Source organism: Anser cygnoides, chromosome 3 (assembly GCF_040182565.1).
Source record: "Anser cygnoides isolate HZ-2024a breed goose chromosome 3, Taihu_goose_T2T_genome, whole genome shotgun sequence".
NCBI lineage: Eukaryota > Metazoa > Chordata > Aves > Anseriformes > Anatidae > Anser > Anser cygnoides.
This window is the reverse complement of record NC_089875.1, coordinates 61,650,001-61,674,320: the sequence shown is the minus strand read 5'-3', so window position 1 is coordinate 61,674,320 and position 24,320 is coordinate 61,650,001. Positions and strand designations below refer to the sequence as shown.

Sequence of the window (24,320 nt, the reverse complement as noted above, 5' to 3'; positions counted from 1 at the left end):
ATACATATACAAGTATATAGTGTACTTTGCATGTATGTGTATATTTATAAGAAACACACATACTTACATACATAACACTATAAATATAATAATAAAACAACATGGCTTAATAATAAAGTTGCCACTCTTCCAGAATACCACTGTAAAGATTCAAACCCAGGCTTCAAGAGCCCTAACTGACCTTTCTACCAAGAATATGAAGACAAATGGCCATCATGAGAAAGCAGACAGAGAGTGAAACCTTCCAGACTTGTTTCATTAGAAAACTAGACTAACGAGACTGTCAAGGAGCTTAGGTACTTTCAGGATTTGACAGGACGTAAGCAGGAGTTCTCAGTTTTACTTCAATATTTACCTAAGTACTTCCTGTAGTAATACTTTGTAAGTCCCTTCTTTAATCATATTCTTAGTATTTGTTGGCTTTTTCTTATCCGTTGCAATAACAAGCAAGCTTATGACACAAAGCAAAATGTCTGACCCATGGTGAACAGCAGACAAGCTTCTGTGTGTTGTGAAATGGTGTAGCCACACGAATTATTATCATCAGAAAACTTTTTATCTCACCTGGATACTGAGCCAGGAGAGTTGGAGACAAAAGGGTAGGAAAGTTGGGCAAGGGAAGAGCTTGCAGAAATTTTAGGAAGCAAAACAGAGGGAACACAGACCCTTCTTCTTGTGCATCCTCACTGAAGTGAAGACCAGCTGAGAGTAGGCTTTTCTACTTCCTCACAAGATACAGAGAAAAGTAGGTTTTGGATTTTTTCAGTTTTGCATTTTGTATTTTTTCATGTGACAAAGCAGAATGTCACATATCAGAGACACCTTTTTTCCCTACTCTCTGCAGTTTTGGACTCTTCCCTACCTTCTCAGGTAATGTACTTGACAGTACATTAAGGTGAATTTCAGGACACTGCTGCCACAGATCACTACAAAATAGTAGACCTAGCATAGGAAGACAACTCCTTCAAAGTGTGGAGTCAAACTTAGAGGTATGTTAAGCTGAGAAAGAAGACATCGTTGTGCTCTCTGCGTTTTGGTTACTTTCAGCTATTATTTCAGTCTAATTCACAGTTTAATTGGAGATACTACATCAATAAGTCATGTTTCATGCAGCTCACCTTTGCAGAAATGGTCCCAGTGCAATTTCCTATACTTGGCATATCCGGATGTGTTACATACAAAATCAGTCGTTTTGAAAAATGACTACAATTTTCATTAATTTTGCGGTCATTTTTCAGTCATTCAGTTAGTGGTAAAAGTAACAGGCTTTCAGGGGAGTAACTGGTCTTCCAGCTTGTCTTTTATCCAGTCATTTTATGAAATCCCCAAATATTTCAAGCAGTTCATGAAATACCTGGGTTACCATTTCCCATGCACTGTGAAACATGGGGTTGTTATGTTTTTGTTGTGAAAGGAGACGCTCCTGGGCTGAGAGACCCAGGCTTCAGCCTGGCCCCTCTCAACAAGGCAGGGCTTGAGCTCTGTGCGAGGCTTTTCTCTGAGTTTCCCTGGTGGAGATCAGTGCTGTGTAAAATGTCACTATAGACTTGGCACACAAAAAGGGAAAACAAACAGAGGCAAACACTGGAAAGGGAAATCAGAGTGCAATGGATGAGGTCGCAGTCATCTTAAAGGGGAAAATAAGCTCTGGCACCTCTTCAGTTGCCTGTCAGCATGCCCATTCACATTCCCAGCTCTTGGCCAGAGGAGTGCTTTTTTCCCTTTGCAATACCTGTGCCCCTTGTGCATGCCCCATCCCACATGTGCTGTGCACACTTCTGCAGCTTGGGAAAATCCTCTCTTGTCATGCCTCCTGATTTCCTCCTACTGGCCCTTTTCTTTTTATCTTCCCTTCCCTACCTTTATAGTTATTTCTTCCATTTTTTTCATTAATTAAAAAATAAAACAAAATAAAATAAAAAAAGGTTCTTTCTGGAAGAAGACCCTCTATCTTCTGATACAGTTTCCATACTACTTGGTGCTTATGCAGGTAAAGATCAATTCTGACCTTTATTAAGCTGTTTTACACACTCCAGCTCCCTCCACGTCATCAGGTTTCCACCCTCCTTTTGCTGTGATATCCACAGGCTGGTGATGGATTTAACGCTCATGGCAAATGCTTTGGTTGTCTCAGGGAAGTGTTGCAGCCCCAGGCATCTGACCTGCCCACCCTGACACTTAAAGCCTTCTCAAGTACCATTTTCACAGCGCGACTGCTGGGGGCAGAGGCAGCTCCACAGGAGAAGGGGTTGACTTTTACTCACAGACTGATGATTTCTTTATGCCAGACCCTGCAGATCAGGGTGTGCACCAAGGCTCATGTTCTTGGACCACCCCAAATGACCTGAGACAGGGGGAAGACACCAGCTTTGCTCAGGCACTGGATGCACTACTCTGCTGTAGCAGAGAGTGAACAGAGAGGGTTTTACTGCTTACCCCAAATACACTCCTCAGGGAAATCCAAATGTGAGTGCAGCTTCTCTGCTCCTACACTTTCAGACTTCACAGACACATGCACCTGAGTCCTGAGAGCTAATCGTATATGGTTATCTATATTCATTAGCTAGGTTGCTCTCCAAATTTCAGAGGTATCTATTCAAGTCAGCAGTTGTATGTGTAACAACCGAGACTTCTCTCCAAGTGCCAACAGTTTCCTAGAAGGTTTCATATATCTCCAAAAATAAACAAAAAATAAAGCCTTCTGAGCGGCATGTTTTCTGTTTACCTTTCTTACCCTTTTCACATTACCTATTTCCTTTTTAACTATTTGTGGTTAAATAAATAAGCTTTTAAACCATTTATTAGCATTGATCTATTTGCTATGGATTCTTTAGCCGTAGTTTATTTTTATAATTGAAAGAAAACTATTTAAGTTCTATCCAGAGAAATGCACTACACATCTATTTAGAGTTGAGCTTGCAGGTGTTCTTTTTTTTTTTTTTAATACTGTAATAGATTTTCACATTTCTTTTATTGTCTGGTGCATCAGACAATACTCTATCCAAACAGACAAGCACCCTGGAGAAGACTTATATTTTTAAAACTCTTAACTGATTCTGAAAGCAAGAAAAATAAAATGTTGATAAGAAGAAGGATAAGCAGACTATGTCTCTAATCAGACTTCAGAAGCTGCATAGGTGCCCTGCCCTGCCCAGGCAGAGTGACCTGCACCAGGAGACCCTGAGGGGAGTCGGTGCTCAGAGTAGCATCCATGTAGCTGGGAAAGAACCAGCCAGCTCTTCTGGCTGAGACTGGGACTTGGCTCAGCAGGTTTTTGGGCCTTAGCAATTGACAGTGGACAAAAATAGAGAGGGTCCAGCTGATGGACCAGAGACCTGTGTCACTGTGTACAGCCAGGAAAAGCCTCGGTAGATTCTGAACCTTGGATTACTGATCCTTTCCCAACCCCCCCCCCCCCCCCCCCCAGTATTTCTTCTTGTAATGTCCATCTCTAAATGCTTCTTGTCCTGAAGACGTGGAAATCTTTGTTATTTCAGGCATAAAGTTTCTTCCACCAAAAGGGATTTATACAGCCTTTTGTTTTGCAGTTTATTTGCTCATTTTTCAAGAGAGCAGAGAATGATTCGTGACATTACAAAGCTAGTTTAGGAAAGATAGCAGCTATTTCAAAACAAGCAGAAAATTATCATGGTTGTATACACTGGATGGAAAGATTTCTTTCATATTTCCTTAATCTCCACAGGACTGAATCAGCTGAGTCAACTCAAGTGGCTCTTCCCAGAAAAGATAAGTGGCCACTTATTTCCCATTGCCACATAAAGTGTTTCTCAAATGTACCTGAAAATTATAAATAAAGACAAAGGACAGAGAAGAATTTTCTTTTTATTTTCTTCAGATGGGACGAAGTTGCAATTGTTAGTGCTGTGGAACAAACTCTAAGTGAGAGTCCATAAAATGCCTTTCAAGGAAAATTAAAACTGTGCAAAATTCTGAAACATGTTTCTAGTGCCCAGTCAATCTGTCAAATAGAGGATATGATGCAGACTTTTCTCTTGGTCTTTCTAGAGAATGTTTCCCCATTAGAGACCTTCCATTTTTTTTCTGTAGTTTCTATAATTCTAGATTTCTTTTGTGCCCATTGCCAAAGGCACCTTTCCAATCCCATTCCATTAACAGACAGACTCAAAAACCTTCGTTCTCACTTGGCAGGACTGTGATCTCCTGCCCCTTCAAAAGCTACCTCCCATACAACTGGTCCTACTCGCTTTACTGGGGGTCATTTCTCATCCCTGGGATGTGGACATATGCAATGTAGTATTTTGCCTTGGCAGTAGTCTTGTTGTGTCCAATATGTAAATAGTGCTCACAATAAGTGAGAGAATCTGCCTCTTATAGACTGTGTACAGGAGCTTGAAGCTAATTATTATAATTTTTACTCATTCTGTGTATATGGCTACAAAGCATGCAGCATAAAGATCAGGCCCTTGTTTATCTGAAGGTTATTCTAAATAATAGTGTTATTTAATTAATGATGTCAAAATGCTGTTGTCCTTGACTCCTGCTATTACAGCATTTAACAATGAAAAACAACTTCTCTGCAGACATAAGGTAGAGTCTAGAAAGTCACGTTATACCTTCAAGGTTAATTTGGCAAGGGAATAAAGCAGCAAGCTCAGTGGAGGAGAATAAGGAAAGCTGTTTGATAATAAGCTCTGTAGATTAGATCATTGCTCCACTTCCACTTGTGACGCTAATGGAAATGAATTGATCCACCTACAAGGACGTGTGTCTGTTACTAACACAGGCACTTGTACGTTTCTTCTCTCTTCTCTTTCAGAGGCAAAAGATGAGAGGTCAGGAAAGGTCATAGTAGCTCCTTATGTTTTTTTTTTTTCTCCCCACTTCTCCTGAGGAGAATAACAAGCAACTTTAACAAGCCCTGAAGCTTCACAATGTCTTAGATTGCCCAACATCTTAATTGCTTTTGGTGATACAAATGGGAGTGTGAAGCTAAAATTCAATCTGACGTCCCATTGAGTGTCAACAGATGTGAGAATCTGAGCAGGATGCAGGGTGCAGCTGCACCCTTTCCGCTGGGCTCTGCCAGGACCTTATGCCAAACACCCTGAGTTTTGGAGAGTTCATAATCAGTCAAGATCTGCATCAAAAATGTGCAGCTCAGATCCACTTTTGGTCTGAAATATGCCAGGCCACGTGCCAGAGGACACATACCTAATTACCAGGCTCTGCTGATTATTCCTTCTTCTGTACTTTTCTCAGCAAATTTAGAATAAATTATATCTTTGGCGAATTACACAAAGAGATGATTATACATTTAATTGGATGTTTACCTCTCATTTTCTTCATGTAATAGTAACTAGTGCAGATTACAGGAACTCAGAATAATTTTTCTGTATGGCCACATTTTCCCATGGTTAGATTCAATGAAAAAAAAAAAAAAAAAGAACACAAAAAAAAACCACCAACAGTAAGGCTTTTAGTTAGGGGAATGTTTATAATATTCAGCTTTTTTTCTTCCTTTAATATGAAAATGAATAGTATCAAGGGGATAGTGTCTCGGCTATTTGCAATCCATTGGAAAGTGCATATTAGAGGGGAAAAATACATAATTTATTAAATTTATTGCTTAAGGTGAGAAACCTGAAATTGAGTTTTGTAAGTCTGGAGATTTGGGGTTATACTTGGCTTAGGCTACTCAATCTGCTGAATTATTCAGCGCTAAGCCTGCCAGTGGGAATAACAAGAAAACAGACAAAGAGTTTGAAATGTGTTTTCATTTGATTGGGGGAAAAAAGAAAGTTTAAAAATTAAATAGCTACACTCAGAAAAGCTTTATTCCCTCCTCATTAAACAACTGTTGATGGATGACTGCAGCTCTGCCTGTGAAAGGAGTACCCGTGTGTATTCACTTAGTGGCACTTAAACAAGAATGTTATTAGAGGCTGTACTGTTCATTAAACTGCCACAAATGTTATATATAATAAGCAATTGCTTCCTATTGCTGCCATTTTATTTCCAAGTAACCAAAAGAAACATATATGTGGAGTTATAGATAAGGACTGAAGGTAGTAAAATGCTGATGTCTCTTATTCTTGTCTTGTCTGAGGAAATCAGCTTAAAAGGAAAGCTCATTTTTTTTTTTTTTGGAATGCTCTTTCACAACTAAATCAGTTTGTTATGTTAGAAAACCACTCATTCCCTTCATATTTTTCAAGATTTGTGAAAATAGTAGTAATTTTTCACTCAAATTTTAATATAGAAGAAAATCTGATGTAATGGAAGCTGAACATGTCTTTTTGTTATCTAAGCATCATGATTTCTTATGCATATAAAGGAAAACATTTTCTGGCCAACACATATCTTCAGCCACCACAGAGAAATAATTGTTTCAGGAACTGAAATAAAACCCCTTATTTTGTCAAGTTCTACTTTTTTTTTGGTCATTAATAGGGAGCAACTGCCCTTGTAACAGAAGGCTTTTTTTCTCCTCATCAAAAGGTTGGATAAGACCTCTTCAGATAAGAGGGATCAAAGTAACTAGGAGCACACCCTATCTTACCGATGCCCAGTTTCTCTGTTTCTCTGTTGGAAAGAGACTCTTAGCCTGGGGCAAAAAAGAAGTTTCTGAATGAGAAAGCTTCCCTGTCCTGTTCACCCCATCTTCCCCCTGCCCTACAATATTCTACTCATGGCTGTCCTGTGCCCGACCACAAATAATGTTAATGAGAAGGGATGGGGAGACTCTACATATGGTTCCAGTTTCAGACCTCTGTTACTGCACTTGTTCAGCAAACAATATAATCTCCCCAAACTGGGAAAGTGACAGTAGCAAAATGATCTCTCAGCAAAACACCAAGAAGGCTAAAGAATAAGAAGATTTGTAGCAAAATTCCCAGGTCGTTCAAAGTATGAGCATAGCACTTCATGGTCAGAGTCCTCCATGCAAAACCACAGGCAGACCGGTGCACCAAGACAACATAGTGTTCAAGTCTAGGACAGAGTGAGTCAGTGCTTCACTGGAACAAACCAAACCCTAAAACATTGCAAAAGAGCCAACAAGGTGGACCTGCATATGGACCCTGATCAGTGACTGCAAAAACTGTTCCCACGTGGAGGAGTTGCTATGATCATGTGGTAGCACAACACCTTACACAGTGTCAGGGACAGCCAAGAAAAAGGATATATCAGCTGTTGAATTTTACATCTGCCCTTTTCATCATTTGACACCTTTCCTTATCTTTGGATAATGCTGAATGGATTCACAGACATCATGGTAAGATAGAGTCAATGTGATCATTCAGAGGGTGCTAAGTGGTACAGCAAAGCAGAAGCTGATTTCTGGATGGCCACTTCCTTAAGCCATAGGAAATAATTGACTTTCACAATCAGATAGATTTTTGGGGTTTCATATCTGTGTGCTTTCTCCGAATTGCTGTTTCTGGCATTTTGTTTAATATTTCATAAATTATTTCTATAATTGACTGATAAAGAGCATGATAGCATCAATCTTTTAATAATATGCCATTTTATCTATTCTTCATTGTGTTTTGGTGAAACGGAGAATGCTCTTTTTTTATATATATATATTTTTTACAACAAAAGGAGCAGCTGTCAGGCATGGAAACAGCATTTTTGCAGACTAAAAAGGCTGTGGAAAATTTCTAGATTTGCCCAAGAAGAGAGATTCTAGATAGTGAGGAGGAGTAAGAAAGGCACGAGTGAAACAATTTTAAGACAAACACAGAAATATCAATTTAATCAACATGTTTAACTTCTTTTGAGATAAAAAGTTCTGCTCTTTTAATGCAAGCAAATACAAGCTAACATTTGTCATTTTCAGAGAGTTCAACAAACAGTGACTAACAAATGTACTTTTGCAAAGCTTCTGAAGACTCTTGTTGTTTAGCAATATAAAGGCAAATATTTTAGCTTGATGACAATAAATCAGAAGTATGGGAACAACAAATACAAATTAGACTTTTTTTTGCTCCCTAGTACTTGAGAAATATCCCAAAGCTGACTAATAACTTTGGTCTCTTCCTCTCTGTCTGACTCTTGCCTGGTCTGTGAAGGGCTCTAAAATATTTATCAAATGCAAACAAACAACAAAAAAAAAGAAATAGGAAAGGTGTGGCTATATACAGAAAAATGGATATCTAATGTTTTTGAGAAAATAAAATGGGAGGCAGGAGGAGAGAAGTAAAAATTGGACTCATTAGCCTGCTCCAGAACTGTTGAATTCAGCTGGAGCCTTTCCATCCACCTCACTGACCTTTGGACCAGATCCATCACTGTTGTGATGAAATGCAGAGGTCTCATCTCGTGCAGAAACTGTCTGTTCAACCCCAAACCCAGTCTCTGTGCTGCAGCCCTTTCCCCCAAACTGGGGCTGAATTCAGAACACGCTTCAGCTGGGACACCTGAGCTGAAATTCAACCTATTCAGCAAACACAGCACATTGCTTATTGAAGCAGATACCCCACTTAAAATGCAAGCATCATGTGGATGGACTCTGTCCAGCTTTCCTTTGAATCCAGCTGACTGGAATCAAATGAATCCATCTACTCCTACTGCTCTGTGACAGTCTGGCAACCCAAAGCAGTTATGAACTTAGGTGACCACTTTAAATGTTCTTGGCTCAGGTAAACATGGTTACAAAAGTGACTCGTCAGAGTAGCATGATCTACCCAGAATGATCATTTTTATGTAGGGTTGTGACTTTTTAAGCTTTATTTTCCCATAAGTGACCCCCTTGCTCTGTGCAGCAGTAAGAGCAGGGACTGGGCAGTGAACAACAGCTTGCATTTGTCACAGGAATTTTTCCAATATGTTTCCTGTTCTGGAGAAGGTGAAATAATTCACTTGGAATTCCCTAGATACTTTGCCACACTACAAAAGGCAAAGCTGATATGGAACCAAAGTGCTTGTGTTCAGAATGAAATTAGAGTGGTGCACTTCTGTAGCCTTTTCCAAATACAAGAAATTAGTGTTGTTCTTTTTGCTCTTTTTTTTTTTTTTTTTTTAAGTAAAGGAGCTAAGATCTTGAAAAGTTATGGTAATTCAAAAATTACAAGAATAATTTATTATTTGAAATCTTTTAGCAACTTATAAAGTGAAACCTTTTTAGAAAGAAGCTTTTCTAAACAATTCCCAAAACATTGCTGACAGTATTTTATTTTATTTTATTTTATTTTATTTTATTTTATTTTATTTTATTTTATTTTATTTATTTTATTTTATTTTATTTTATTTTATTTTAATGAAACAATTAAATATTGAAACAAACTTAGACAGATTTAAACAATATTCTGAATGACCTTTATGCCTTTATGTACTTTTGCTTTGTAATCTAGTACCCCTTGGTCTTATCCAGAACTGGATGAACTTACATGAAACATAATACGAGAAAAGCTGTTACAGTACTCTCAGCTTGAATGAAATAAAGATGAGATTTTAAAAAAATAAATTACTTAATTTGAAAGCACACAGTTCAATAAATAAATGAATACATGCATCCTCATATAAAATAACCTTCCACAGCTCCTGGAGTTAACCAATTTTCAGTACTTTCACTATATAACTCTTTGTGCTGTTTTCACCTCCTTCCCATAGTCCTGAAAACAGTGTCTGTTCCATTTGGTAGCTGGTTCCTAATGGTGTGTGAGTAACTCAGCACTTCACTAAGTCACATTTCCTCTTCCTGACAGTTATACACTTTCCAGCACAAACCACAAATGCAAAGCAGACTTCTATCTGCACTACCACAGTTTAACTTTCAGAACAGTTTGAAAATGTAGAGGCCTTCAGATCTTCACTGGCCTCTCCTGTTTTTCGTATTCCACTCAGCTTTTTCAGAAAGATAAAAGAGGTCAGGGTCCTTCCATAGTTTGGTCTCTGGGTTCCTATATCATCTTGCATGTTTTAGCTTCATACTTTTAGTTATTCAAAATGTTAGCTTATTTTGTCTTGGGAAGATCATTTAAAAACCTAAACTTGGAAGCACTGTGCCACATCTGGTTCCTGACCTCAAGACAGCCTAATAATTCTGGTACAGAAAATTAACTCCAGATTTCAAAATATTAATGGTATTAATTAATGTCTGTGTATTGACAGCATTAATCACGATAGTGCAGCTGATAGCATCACTTGAATTATAATGAGTTGTGCTATATGAAGCCAAATTACCATCTTGCATTTTCATGAGGATAAAAACCTGACAGAGATCCCTCACTGATAATTGTACCAGCAGCAAAACAGGCTCTAAAGGGCTGGTAGGTGTAATGTCATGCCACCCTGTAGAAGACTTAAAAGTTAGAAACATTCTGGGGCAATGCACAGGTGGCAAAGGTACGTTATCCAACATAGAATAGGAAAGCCAACCTGTTTGACTTCTGAGACACCTAATTCAGCGTCACAGCTGACCCTCTTGTGTTTCCCCTTCAAATCAACCAGTACAAACCATATATACATAAAATCATATAGGTATAAGTTTGTGTTTGTAAACATTTCCCACCAGGAGCCCAGAATTTCCTCTCCAATCTGTTAATGTGTTCTCACTCACATAGTCTTTAGACCACAATTCATCAATACTTGGAGGAGCCTTAAATTGGATATGGCCTACTATTACAGATCATGCCTGGAGCTTCCACACATTTGTGAAATATACACAACAACTATGATAAGAATAATAAATATAGTCTATATCCTACAAACTAATTCTGGGAAGTAGAGTTGTAATTTCTTTTAAAATTGGTTTCATTAAAAAAAAAAAAAAGAGTTGCACTCTCTTCTAATACCCCTTAAAAAATCACATTTATAACCTTACTAGACTTTTAAGATATGAAATGAAACAGTAAAAATGAAGAGATATTTTAGGTAGTTTGGCTGATTGAGAGCTACTTTTTTCCTTGAAAAGTTTCTGCAGGACCATCATTCATGCCGATTCAGCCGCATGTCTCTGGCATCCTGTGACTGTATTCCTTACACCCCAGGTCCTCCAGCTGGCATCACCAGCCTCTTCGTAATCTAGCCAGGGATTTCTCTGCCTGGTGGCAGCACCCAACAATAAGTGTCCAGCCTCTTGACCAGCCTCTCCCACAACATGTTGCCTTGCCAGTTGCAGCAGCCCCTGGCTCAGCCATGCACAGAGGATGGCAATCCAAGCACAAAGCGGGGAACGGAGGCCTGCAGCCAGATGGGGCTCCATATAAAGGTCGGCATGGCTTCCTGTCTCGTAGGAAGTGCCCTCTTCATGACCTGTCATCTCTGCTGTCTGGACTGCTGTCTCTTCGCTTCCTGCAGCACAACAAAGCAGCGCCAAAAGAGAGTGTCTCTCTTCCTTTTGTTTTGCTACTTCTCTTTCAGAAGGGCTCTCTGAACTCGTGCGCCCAGCTGGAATTAATACTCCCAGCGTCTCTGTTGAGATGGCTAGGGAAGTGGAGAAGGTCCAAGGGGGTGGTGTGAATACTTGCTGTTGATATACTCGTAAATCAGAAAGAACGTATGGCTCTTGGATCTCTGAGGCAGGATCAAGGACGAAGGAACCTTAGTGTGCAACACTCTGCTCCTAACTGTTATGTGTCTGGTCCCCAGACTGGTAAGAACAGCTCTTGGCATAACTAACAGAAAACACTAAGGAGAGAACAGCACATCTTTCTTCAGCTCTACTTTAGCTAAGATAAATGCTTTATAGTCAGGCTGCAAGCTCCCATGTACAGCTACCCACCTGAGCTTCAGAGGTTATACTCTCCCTGCTGGTGTTGAAAGAGGCTGAGGCAAAGGCTGGATAAGGAGGCAGAAGGGGAAGGTAACTGCAGAAGTAGTAAATGCTACTCCCAAGTCAATTTTTGGATGCTCTTCTGTTGTAGGAGCAGATTGGCACTGGCTGGTATGTGACCCACCAGACACAAAGGTATACCTCAAAGGGGAGCAGATATTACAGAGCCTTCTTTCTGCCTGTTTGCTGTAATTGTAAACCTGGAGAGCTTCCTGCTCTGAGCCTTTGCTTTTAGCTTTAGTCCCCCCACTCACTGGTGTCTGTGAGAGACACATGGCTACAAGGAAGAGGGCCATCTGAGTGCCACACAATCAAGTGTCTACATTGCTTAAGTGTTACTGTGGTTACAGGATCACTGCAACTGGCCTTCCTGAAGACAATTTCCTAGCACAGTTTGAGTGACAGATCACTCAATGGACCACTCTCAAAACTTTTATGGATTCTCTAGAGTTGGCTCCCCCTGCATTACATAGTCCTCTAATATGCTTTGGTCCCCTTCAATGACTCCACATGACCTCTAGCCTCAAGCCACTGCATGCAATGTACATCGTCAGTTTGAGGACACAAGAAGACCAGCTGGGTGGGCTGCAAAGCAATCCTGTCATTATTTCAATAATTTTGAAATGAAAAACAAACAAAAACCAACAACAACAACACAGAAATAATAATCATTATATCAGAAAGCCTAAGAGATCCCCATGGGACCCAAAGAGACCCAGAGACAAAAGCTACAAAGCATGAATGTAGCCAGCCTGCTCTAGAAGCACTAGAACAGGGCTGCATGGATGAAGGACATTCTGTTGGCTTTTTTATTTTGAGTTAAGAATCACTTCTTTTAGTCTGCAATAGAGTGATAGACAAATAGACCCCAATCTTGACATCACACTGCAGTACGCAGTTCTCATTGTGCTCTGATCATTACTAAATTTGAAAGCTGTTGTCAGAAAGAGCCAGTATCACAAATGAAGGAAATTAGATACAAAACGGGTGACGGACTTGCTCAGAATCAAGAACAGAACTTTTGAATTTAATGCTTAGCTAAGTTGTTCTGCTTATGTTGCCTAAGACACTGACAGTAGATATGGCCTTCAGGAAGGGAATTTACAGGGAAGAGAGAGAGTTCGTGTGTTAGACTGTGCAAGAAATAACAAATTTGTGCTATGTAAATAGAAGGTGGTGAAGTCAAAGGTCAAAGTGTTGACAGAGATGATACAAAGAAGATAGGAGCTTTCAGTTAATTTCATCTCAGAAATAAAAAAGCTGAGAAGGTTTCCTGAGGTAAAAGACAAGAAGCCTGAATTCGATTCAGTAGGTCTCTGTACTGATTTGTATTCCTAAAAATAACCATCATTTCAGAACATAGTTTTGGCCTGCTGGGTGAAGCTATTAGTCAATCCTGTCTGGTATTCAGCCTGGGTAGTAACAAGTAGCACGTGGTGATCAAATGGAATTACAGACAAAACGTGCTGTCCTTACCCAATTAGGCATTGCTACACATGGAGTGAAGCATTTCTTTCCAGCTCTCACTGCTGACGACTTTATGCCTTCAAGTATCAGGGTGAATTAGCCTTATCTCCTGCAAAGCTATATACAGTATTTTGTTGTAAAATCTGATATTATTATTTTTTTTTTGGTTTTGTACATGTTAATCTTAGTTTGCTTGCAGTGGTTAGGACTACTGGACTTTCTAATACTGTGATATTCTAAAAATATCATGGAAAGACTTGACTGTCCACGTGGAAAGCAACAGTCTCTCAGAAACTCTTGGAACAAGGTGTGGAGTTTACTTCCAGGTAAATTATAGTGTCATGATTGCAGCAAGTCAGTTGGGAACAAAGCTGAGCAAATAGAGCTGGTGGGAGATTTATTGATCAGATGAGATGAATGAATATGTGCCAGACCTCCTGCACATCTCTACAGACAGATACTGACATCTCCACTGTGCGTGGTCAAGAGAGTTGTTGCCCTGTGTCATGGGTCAGAGCAAACCGAGAGGCATCAGTGCCAAATATAGACAACAGTTCCCCTTTGTTGTGCCAAATAGATTTCTATCAGAACAGAAAAGCTGGACTCCTGCGCTCCTAAATCTGTATTTGTCCTAAGGGAACACCAATAACAAACTGTCCTTCCATATTTTTCTTTGACAACACAAACTGTCCAGAAACAAAGTGAAGTGCCTCGAAGGCAGGAATGGATGGCATTTACTGTGAGGAAACACCACCTTAGTTTGTTGCCTGGAACATAAACATCTCTTTAAGATTTCAAATGTTTTTAATGCCCAAGCAGTATAAATAACCTTAGCAGTAGCTGTCAACTGACTGTGTTCCTAAATGGCAACTAGGGAAGGACAATCGTCCTTCCATACAACATACACCATACAACATCACAGCTGCTGAGTGTCCAGAATGTGTATCTTCGAAGCAAACAGAAGAGACAGAAAAGAGATAATAATTCAGACAAAAGAACTCTTTTACAGTTTATCAACAGAAATGCTGAATGAGGAAGCTATAAGAAATATTCATGTCATCAGAATGCCATTGGGTGGGGAAGAAAGGGAATATACAACCAAGAAATTTGTTGCTATCACACTCATTTGGCAAGTGATTTTCAGCTTTTTTTTTTTTCTCCCCTCATTTTAACTGAGGATTTCTACCATTTCCATCTTCTCCTATTGTCAGCTCTGTGAATCTTCCTAGTCTGAAATTGCCTTAAAGTCACTTTCAACTTACAGACTAGGAACGGTGACAAAAGTACATAAATTTTCTGAGCAAGTCACTTTCCCTGGCAACCTAGTCTGAAGCTACCCATATTTATCACCATCTGACTGAAGAGTTGTACTGCTCCCAAAGGAGCTCTTTGTTTTTTGCAACACAGCTGTCATTCCTTCATTATCCAAAGTGAGCAGCTAATATCACCTGACGGTGGTTCCAGGAGGCCTACATGAATGCCTTTTCCCAGAATTAGGAGAAGGGCTTGCTACTGTAGTTAGCCAAATAATTCCCTTCCTGGAGGTGCTTCCAACTTGTTTATTATTATTATTATTATTATTATTATTATTATTATTTTAGCTCTTTACCTTTAGCATCACCTTTGGCACCAGGGCTAAAGCTGATCACTGTCAGCTAAATATGTCAATGTAGTCTGATACCTAAATGTGAATGTAGACAGACACAGACTGGTAGTCTTCAAAGCACATCATGGTGCAGCTCACAAACCAGTGGGAGTAAAGCACTGCTAGGGGTGCAAAGTTTAGATATTTAACTTCTACTTAACCCCTGTTTTGGTGTTCTTAAATACAATCCCATAAGTCTCAAAAGCTCCAGCCTGCTACCACCTCTAGGAGCAAGCAGCTAATTTCCCAAGGCTCTCAGAGAGATTCTCAGAAGCAGCTCCCTTGTGACACAGCTGACAGAGCGAAGACATTTGCTCTTGCTGGTACCCTTCCCTTGGCCTTCACACAGCTCAGTCCAGGGATGTAGCATGACCAGACCACTATAAATTAGTAGCCATCATAGTAATTATGGTGACATCTTGTACTGAGTCTGGCCACACATCTTAAGCTTTTCATTGTTTTTATGCATTGCCATTTTTTTCTATCCACACTATTATTTCTGTGCTTCCAAACACACCTAAATGCATCTAAAAATCTTGCCCCACTAGCAAGTGAAAGATTTCTTTTTCATTTGAACTTTATTAAAACTCAAAACCCACTTTCAACTACAGCTTTGTAGTGGATTATAGGATAAAATAGGAATTTTATGCAACAGTATGTGCAAATAGCAGTCATGAGCTATCCTGACTACTCTGATGAAGGACAGCTCTTCCGGCCACATAAATTTTCGCTCTTGTATGTTGTTAGAGTATTATGGTTATCTGAAGGTGTACCCAAGCACTAGTGTGTACATCCAGGGCTGCCTGTCAAATCCCTAGCTATTGAACTGACCCATCATAGCCGATGAAATGATAATCATTGGTGCTCTTCAGGCTGCTCTGACATAAGTTAAGAAGTACCCAACACAAATTGGTTTGTAACAAGGGAACACAGTCATTGGATTTGTTCTTTTCTCTCTTGTTAAACTGTGCAAACATTTGTAGATCAGACCTGTAAGTGAACTGGGGATTTCATTTAGGGATACCTTGAGTTTCTCTGGGCCATGCATTTTTTGAGGATATCCTGTTGCCTTCATGCCAGCTGTTATAGTATACCATACTTTCTCCATGACCATATGGCATACTCCAGGAGCCACAGAGGATATATCTGCACTGATTACTGTGCCCATGTGTCACAAGTTATCATCTCCCCTGCCTCCACAGAAACAGCACAGCATCCTTGTGAAAGTGGGTTAAACATAGCCGTAGGCCAAATGTGCTCTTGAGGTAGCCACTAAATTAGTGACTTAGTCCAGACATAGATTTGGCCTTATTTATCAGCAGGTCTTTCAAAAACTCTATCTCCCTCTGGCTGGTGGAGGCTGGTGGAAACATGCCATCAGCAGCTGACTAGCAAGACACTTTGTCCAGAAACAGGGTGAATGAGGTTATCAGGAGATAACTCAGCATCATTGTCACCATCCAGTCATCATCTTCCCTGGCTGAGTTGCCATGGAGTTATAGCATATGTTACACAAAATAACAATGTTATTTTAGGAGAACTATGCAATGAACTTCTGTCCTTAGTCTACCAGGTTCCCTACATACTGATTGCCGGGATGCTAACTGCAGCTTGCAGGGTTGTTATTGATGGAAGATTTGCAATTTTATGTTTTACTAAATGATATGATACACCTCTACAGCACTGGCACAGGACATAGTTATGTATGACAGATATTAGCTGAATGCTCTTAGGCTATATTTGTGGAAAATAAGCATTTCCCCCTGATGTGCTTGACTGACTTCACGTCATTCCTCTGGCAAGGGGGACAGAATTACAAAAGCTTTTTTTTTTTTTCTCTCTCTTTTTTTTTCCATGTGCCATAGCCAACAATGTTGTACGGTATTAGCCCGTAGCACAATTTCTAAAATTGGAATTTCCATTGCTTGGAAGACAGTCCAAATGCTTGCTTTTTGGAAAGCCTCTATCTGTTTCTCTCACTGCTGCCTTTCTCTTGTACCTCTTCAAGACATATGTTTTCAATCTTTTTCATTTATATGTAAGAAATCACTGCTGGCAGACATTTTTTTCTTTGCAGTTTATCTTCCACTGACCTCCTGAAGAAAAAAAAAAAAAAAAAAAAGGAGAGAGAGAGAGAGAGAGAGTGAGAGGAAGAGAAGCCAGGCATGGATTTACTGGTATAACGGAAGAGAAAGAGAGGGGGAAAAAAATAAAAATAAAAAAAAAAAAAGAAGAAGAAATAGATACCTCAGTTCAAATGTGAGCCTGCCAGACTGCAAATCAAAGCATTACTGAAATCCGGAAATGTTCAGAACATTTTTCCTTTTCCTTTTTTGTGTTTCGAGGTTCTGTCTGGGAGCCGTGGTGCCAACCCATTGTGAGAAAAATGGCTGTTCCCAGTATCTTCAGTTGGCACCGGAAGAACCAGTTCTAGGAAGTCTCCCAGGGAAGCTGCTTTTTATACCTCTGCTCTAATTTTAGAGACAAGAGGTTTGGATAATGTGAACATTCATCCACCTTACAAAAGGTTTCTATAAACTGAACTTGACTGGAGCCTTTCAAGGGTCATGTTTGTCTCACTGAAGGTCTGGATTTCAAATGAAGGGCTTTATAAACATCAGTCATTCCTGATTTCTCCATTTAAAGTGTCTGTGACAGAATCAAGGTCCAAATTGCCAGTTATGGGAAAGAGTTTTTACAGATTAGGAGAGCCTGTGAATATGAACAGAAAAGAAGGACAAGGATATCTCAGTTTCTCTTTCCACCAAAGCTAGGAGCTGAGTCCCACGTGATTAAGTGACTTGATTGCTCCAAACAGTACTTATTAACTACAACCAACAAAAAATGGCTGCATTTTGTGAATCAGTCTCCACATCTGTAATTACTAAGGACTTTGTTAGCTGGGTCTCCCAGTGTAGCTCCCCCGTGACCAGAGATCTTTGTCATGAGCCTGGCTGGCCTCCCAGCACCACCTACTTCCATCTGAGCTGGATGCCACGAGATCCCACCCAAAGGAGTCCAACCTCCCTTGGAACAATGAGCAATTCTTGGGAGACGCCACTGGAACGCGACTGCCGTGGCACAGGAAGGCTGATAACATCTCCCGAGCCACAGCGGCCCTTTGTGTCCGCAGACACAAGTGGGATGTTCCTTCTTAAGCTTTCCAGAGCCAGGAGGAAGTGGGCCTTGAAACACAATGCTCATTGAAATTGGCTTTCATCTGGGGGCTTTCGCGGCGTAAGCGCCGCATGGTGATGTGCTTTCCATCTGCGGCCGAGGCCTCCTGATGCATTTCCTCTGTTTGTTCCAGAGGGATGGATGGCAGCACCTTGAAGCAGACACACATTGTACTAACTGGTGGGCATTATTCTGGACGTCGGAAATCTGTAGTCCTGAGCAACAGCAGTATCCTCAAGAGCCTCTGATGGAAGTGGATGACATTTGGAGGTACCTCCTCCTTCTCCTTCCCTCTCTGCATGAATAGCGTGCTTGTTATAGAAGGGTTTAAAAGCATTTCACATCTAACAGTGAACACGATATGCGCTTTGTTTTTCAGAGTTTCTCTCAATGAGAAAAGGCCACATACACTTAAGACACTAGAGTTTAAACTCTGGAGAGCTGTATAGTAAGCATTGTTACACACCATGCTTCACCGTATTTGTTGGAGATTGGGCTAAAGAAGAAATAGAGTTGAAGACATTGTCACTAAGAGATTGTCACTTCAGCCATGCACTGAGACACTGTGAAAGCAAGCCACAGAGCCCAACAGTGTCATATGGCTATGAATTGGACTTCTGCTTCAGGATGTCTTTTTGCAGGATTCTTGGTGGTTTGTAAAGTCTTGCTTTTAACCTAAGAGAGGCTCTTCAGCAGAGATGTAGGCCAAGGCTGGTTGCAAGTACAAGTATCGTATGAGACTGCCATGTTGGCAAGGAGAGAATTCAGTGTAGTATTATATGGACAAAATGTAGCTTTTTCTGAAGAGTAAATGTTCTCATCAATCCCACAGAATAATTTACCTTTTTTGCTATAAGGTACTGTGGAAAGAGATAGACATGTAGTTTACTTATTTGGCATCTCCATACCAGAAGTATTTCAGGAAAGCTCAAATGAGATGAGATTGGTAAGAAGAAACTGGAAATAACCGGTCTTTCACAAACTAATTACTGAGCATTAGGCCTGATCCCAGCTCATGGATCACAAGCATGTTTTGGTACACTACTTAATCTCCCTGAGAGGCTTATAGGGAAGGAGGAAAATGCCAGACCAAAAATTCATTGTGTTTATGTGGGGATGGGTGATGAGTTGCATGGGAGGAGGAAATTATTACAAAAAATAACATCATCACCTCATGGTCCACTTTGGAAACAAAACCTATCTTTAAATTTTCATATCTACAAGTACTCTCGCAGGATCCCCTGTGTGCCACCTTTAAAAGCACTCTAAAAAAAGACCCTTACTCCCATCTGCCTCCAATGAGTAAGTGCCATACAGTCTGAAAGAGAGAAGAATGCTTTTTTTTCCCTCTTGATTGCTTCTCTGTCCAGACCGAGACATTATGAGGCTGAGCTGGGGCAGGGGACATGGCAGACAAGGCAGGCAAAGCAGACATGCAAGAGGGCAGACTGCCTGCCCCATGATAGTATTGAAGAACCACTGGAATCAGAAGTTTGGGCAAAGGCAGACTGAAAGAGAAATTACTTTGAAGAATATAACATGAAAAACTACTGAAAAAGGGGGGAAATTAATTTTTTATAATGATTTGTATTTTTGTTGTTGTTGTTGTCCTTACTGAAACAGGTCAGGTGTGATAAATAAAAGGCAGAAGGATATGCATTAGAGAGATGAGAAAACTGACAATTTATTTCAACATTAATTTACTGTAGCAACTCATCCCTATGACCAAAGGAAATCTTTGGTAAAATTCTAGGAAAAAATATGGCCTGTGAAACATTGGTAATAATGCTGAGGATTACAGTGGTGCCCAAAGACTTCAGTCAAGTTAGGCCTATGCTTTGTTTAATGCTGTACAAGTACATAGTGCCTGTTCAAGGACGTAGGCTGTAGAGAAATCTACCCTAGAGAACCTTTAAAGCTTCAGCATAACAGTCATCTTAAACAACCAACTGTTTGTTGAACAACTAAACATGATAGCCGCTACCAGGTAGACTTACGTATGCTGTCACCTTTACTGTGACATCTATTCAACACATTTTCCATGTCTGACACTTAGGTACATTGAAGAACAACAATGACTCACACAGGGAGGTTCAAAATGAACTGATGGACCTGAAAACGGACAGAGTGAATTTGCCTCTTAATCTGTGTTGACTGAAGAGGGATTCTGGCTGAGGCTGAAGCCATTCACCTAACTTTAGTTAATTAAAGCTAGGTGAAATAAATTCTAGCCCCAGTGTCTTTTACCTGAACAGCAATCAAACTGGAAATGACATTACAGTTGTGATGAATTGAATATAATAGAAAACAAACCTTTATCTTGCTAAACTTTTTAGATTAAGACGTCCCTTTGCAAGTTATGTGCTGCTGAAATGTACTGCTCCCACGCTAGAGAAATCAAGGGAGATAATCAGAAAAAAGTGCACAGTAAAGAGTATATTAGTATGACTGTCTTTTCAAAGTAGTACATATCTTTAATTTAAGTACTAGTTAGAAAGCAGTCTTGTCACTTCCAGAGATATCTAATATTTTTTTTGCTGTTTCTCAGATTCTCTGTGTTGAAAGAAAGCTCTATGTATTACAAAGCTGAAGAACTCAGAGATATTTAATTTAATAATACTTTGATTCCTGACTCTATACAGAGACTTTTCATTACGTTCAATGCATCTCTGTAGAGACATTTGCTTAAATCCAAATTCCATTCTTCTGGAGGTGAGTTATTGAAAGATTTACACTAGCACTTAAGAGCGTACTTGAAACAGAGGGAGAGTCAGCAGAGTAAGGGGAGATGTCCTGGGAATGATTTAAAGGGAGAATATGGAGGTGCATAACCTCTTATGTCAGTTGTCATATTTATTTATGCAGTTCCAGCTTTAGCCACCCTCCCACAAGCTTGCTGGGACTCAACAGCTGTTTCTACTTGCTTTCACTTAACATGATACTTTAAAGTATGGTGGAAATTAAATCATACAACCATCACAAATGAGAGCTGCTTATTAACCAAAAGCCTAAAGTGACAAATAGAGTAGCAAAAGCGTAAACATTATATCATGATTTCTGGTACTGTTTGTATTCTTTCTCTTTTTCCACAGAGAACTGCCTACAGCTTTAGTCAGACAGTATGTTGAGAAAAGTCTCATCAGCCAGGCACTATTATCTCGTGGTCTCTCTTTTCCTTTAGCTGATATCAGTCTGAGTCACTTCATGTAAAATTCAGTAACTAAGGACCACATTTCATCGATATGGATCTCAACTGCTTGCCACACTGCAGTATCTTTAGAAACTGGCGACTGCATCAGAGACCGTCAGGTAGCAGAAGGTCTGTAAAGCACCATGGTGGGGCAGGGGGGTCACAGCATCTCTCAGTCATCCTGGGCTAGGCAGGCAGTGTGGAAGCAGTGTAATACCAAATGGGATGTCACTAGATGAAGTGTGTCAGCACAACTATAGATTAAAGCAGCTCAAGTCCCTAGCTGCCTCCACAGGCACACAAATCCAACATTAAAATCTGAAAGCATTAGCTTTGCTGTTGTTCAGGGCTGGAGGTGCCCAAATTTGGCATAATCACTCCTCGTTGGGGCACGAGCCAAAACTGCTGGGTGGTGTGGCTGAGCACAGCAGCACACAGCTGAGCTCCCAGGAGGAGGCAGACACCACACAGCAAGTCTCGCTCTCCTCTGCAGCATTTCCAGCCAGGTAACTTGACTCTGCAGCTTTGCTGTCCCCCCCGGTTGCCACACTGGAAGAAAGTAGCGGAGGAAACTTCATCCAGCGTTTCAGTGTCCTCTCCCTTTCTGTCCTTCCCCTTTTACCTCTGCTCTGTGCTCCCACATATCTTTGGAAAGGGACAGTTTTCCTGTCTGATTCAACAAGATTTACGGACACTTCCCACTGGGCTGTTGTGTTTGTGTTTGTCTTTTTATCTCCATGCATTCTGAGTATATTGGTTTAACAAAATTGATGGTGTGCAACTAAGCCTACAATTTCTGTTACACTCCATGAGGCTGTTTTTATGCTTCATTATGTTCCTTGCATCCCTACCCTTGAGTCAGTAAAGGCAGAAGCTTTTCATCACAGTATGCTTTTGTTAAGGAGCTCATCCTCAGATTGACAGCATGTTCCATCTAGCATTAATTTAGCACCTAACTCATCAATAAAACCTGACTGCTACAACAAAAGGCTGGAGGGGAAATCAACATTAAAAGCATCAAGTATAAAAACTCCATGTTAAACTGGGTTACCTGGGAATAAGCCCACAGAGTCAATGAGAAATAGAAAGCCAGACTCTGGGTGCTCCGAAACTGTTAAGCAGTGAACCTCACCCCAAAATTTCCTTCTGGGCTGACCCTGTGGTCTTGAGTCCTGTGTCCCCTGGGAGCTGCAGCGCAGGAACAGAACGGCCCCTCCGGGTCCCTGCCAGCTCGCTCCCGTGACGCACACAGCCGGCAGCAGCAGGCAAGGGGGTGAAGTTGTTAGAATCCAAAGAAGCCTCAGGAGCTTTGCTTTTCGTACAAAAAAAGGACAGAAAAAAATAGAGGCAGGGGTTTGAAGTCCCTAATCAGTAGTGATTGCTTCCTGTGCAGAAGTCAGCTGTTTCCATACAATAGCCAAGCTGTTCAGTCTCTAGGCGCCATCCCAAGGTCATCACTTTTCTATTGTTGTTCCCCACCCCCATGGAAAATTCCTGTGCTCTTTTATGTATATAATGCTTTTTTTTTTTTTTTTATTAATTTATTTTTTTAACCTTGGAAAACTCACGCCTGCCTCTCGTGGTTGTGGAAGCATTCAGCACTAGGTAATGACCTGAACTTGGCTAACTTGGCTTTTCAGGGCTTTTCCTTCTTTCCACATCATCAGTGCCTGTGCCTGATGTGCATCTTATCTCCACATTTTCTTCAGGCTTTTAAGCCTAATACTGATCTGCACTGTGTTATGTGGAAGATGAAAGCCAAATACAAATCTGACATATTTTTTCCTACTTGCTTTTCTAGGAATTCACATGTCATTGCCCTCTGAGACAGTGAGAAACAAGGCCACGTCAGTTCCTAGATATTAGAATCATAGAATCATAGAATCATAGAATATCCTGAGTTGGAAGGGACCCTTAAGGATCATCAAGTCCAACTCTTGATACCGCACAGGTCTACCTAAAAGTTCAGACCATGTGACTAAGTGCACAGTCCAATCTCTTCTTAAATTCAGACAGGCTCGGTGCAGTGACCACTTCCCTGGGGAGCCTGTTCCAGTGTGCAACCACCCTCTCTGTGAAGAACCCCCTCCTGATGTCGAGCCTAAATTTCCCCTGCCTCAGCTTAACCCCGTTCCCGCGGGTCCTGTCACTGGTGTTAATGGAGAAAAGGTCTCCTGCCTCTCGACACCCCCTTACGAGGAAGTTGTAGACTGTGATGAGGTCTCCCCTCAGCCTCCTTTTTGTTCCTTTATGAAATATATATTTACTCACACACAAACCTTGCTCTTTTAAACCTATCTAATTGAAAGGTTATGAAAAGAAGTATTTTGCCTTAAAAAACTCTTGAGCTATCATTGCATTGGTTTATTTTGAGACCTGCTGAACAAAATTCCTGAATCGTCACAATTCAGATGTCCTAAATGGCCAAATATTCATTTTGGGCAGCTTCTCTGTTTTTCCTAAATTCTTCAAAATCCCTTTCATGGGGCTAGACCTGATCCCGGGCAACACCAAACAAATTATAAAAATCACAGCTTTTTTCTGTTGCTGCTGATATCATTTAGGCAAGGAGGTTTAGTTCCTTGCAGGTTTGATGCCACCTATAGCCCAGCCTGTAGTTTTCAGCAGCTTTGATGAATTCCCTGTGAATCTTTCTGGGCTAATGTGGTTTACTGAGTAGAACTGGAGAAAAGAATGTGGATTTCAGGAAAGGCCTATCCGCTATCATGGTGCTCAGGAAGGGAAGATGGGAGCACCATATTAACATACCAACACTAGGATTCCAGCACGTGATGGTGGCCCCTCAAATCAGTGGTAATTGTGGTCTCACAACTTTGTCTCTGGTGTCACTTACTGCTAATGAAGCAGTTGTGCTTCTCAGTCTGTGGTTTACGCAAAATTTAGGACAACTCAGTAATTTAACATCCAACCGTACAGAGAAGTCAAGTTAGTTGAAAACTGAGTTTGGTTAAAAAGGATGGTTCCTACTGATTCTGAAGCAAACAAGGTTTAGCAAGATTCTGAAGCCAAGCAGTGCCCTGCTCTGTGTTCAGCTTTGGGTTTGGGAGAGGGGTGGGGGGGGG

At 40.6% G+C, this 24,320-nt stretch overlaps 1 long non-coding RNA gene across 1 annotated transcript in view; it reads right to left on the bottom strand.

Annotated features, from left to right (window-relative positions):
- The window catches only part of LOC125184217 (uncharacterized), a 91,405-nt gene that overhangs the window by 4,007 nt on the left and 63,078 nt on the right, over positions 1 to 24,320 (bottom strand). The window lies entirely within an intron of this gene.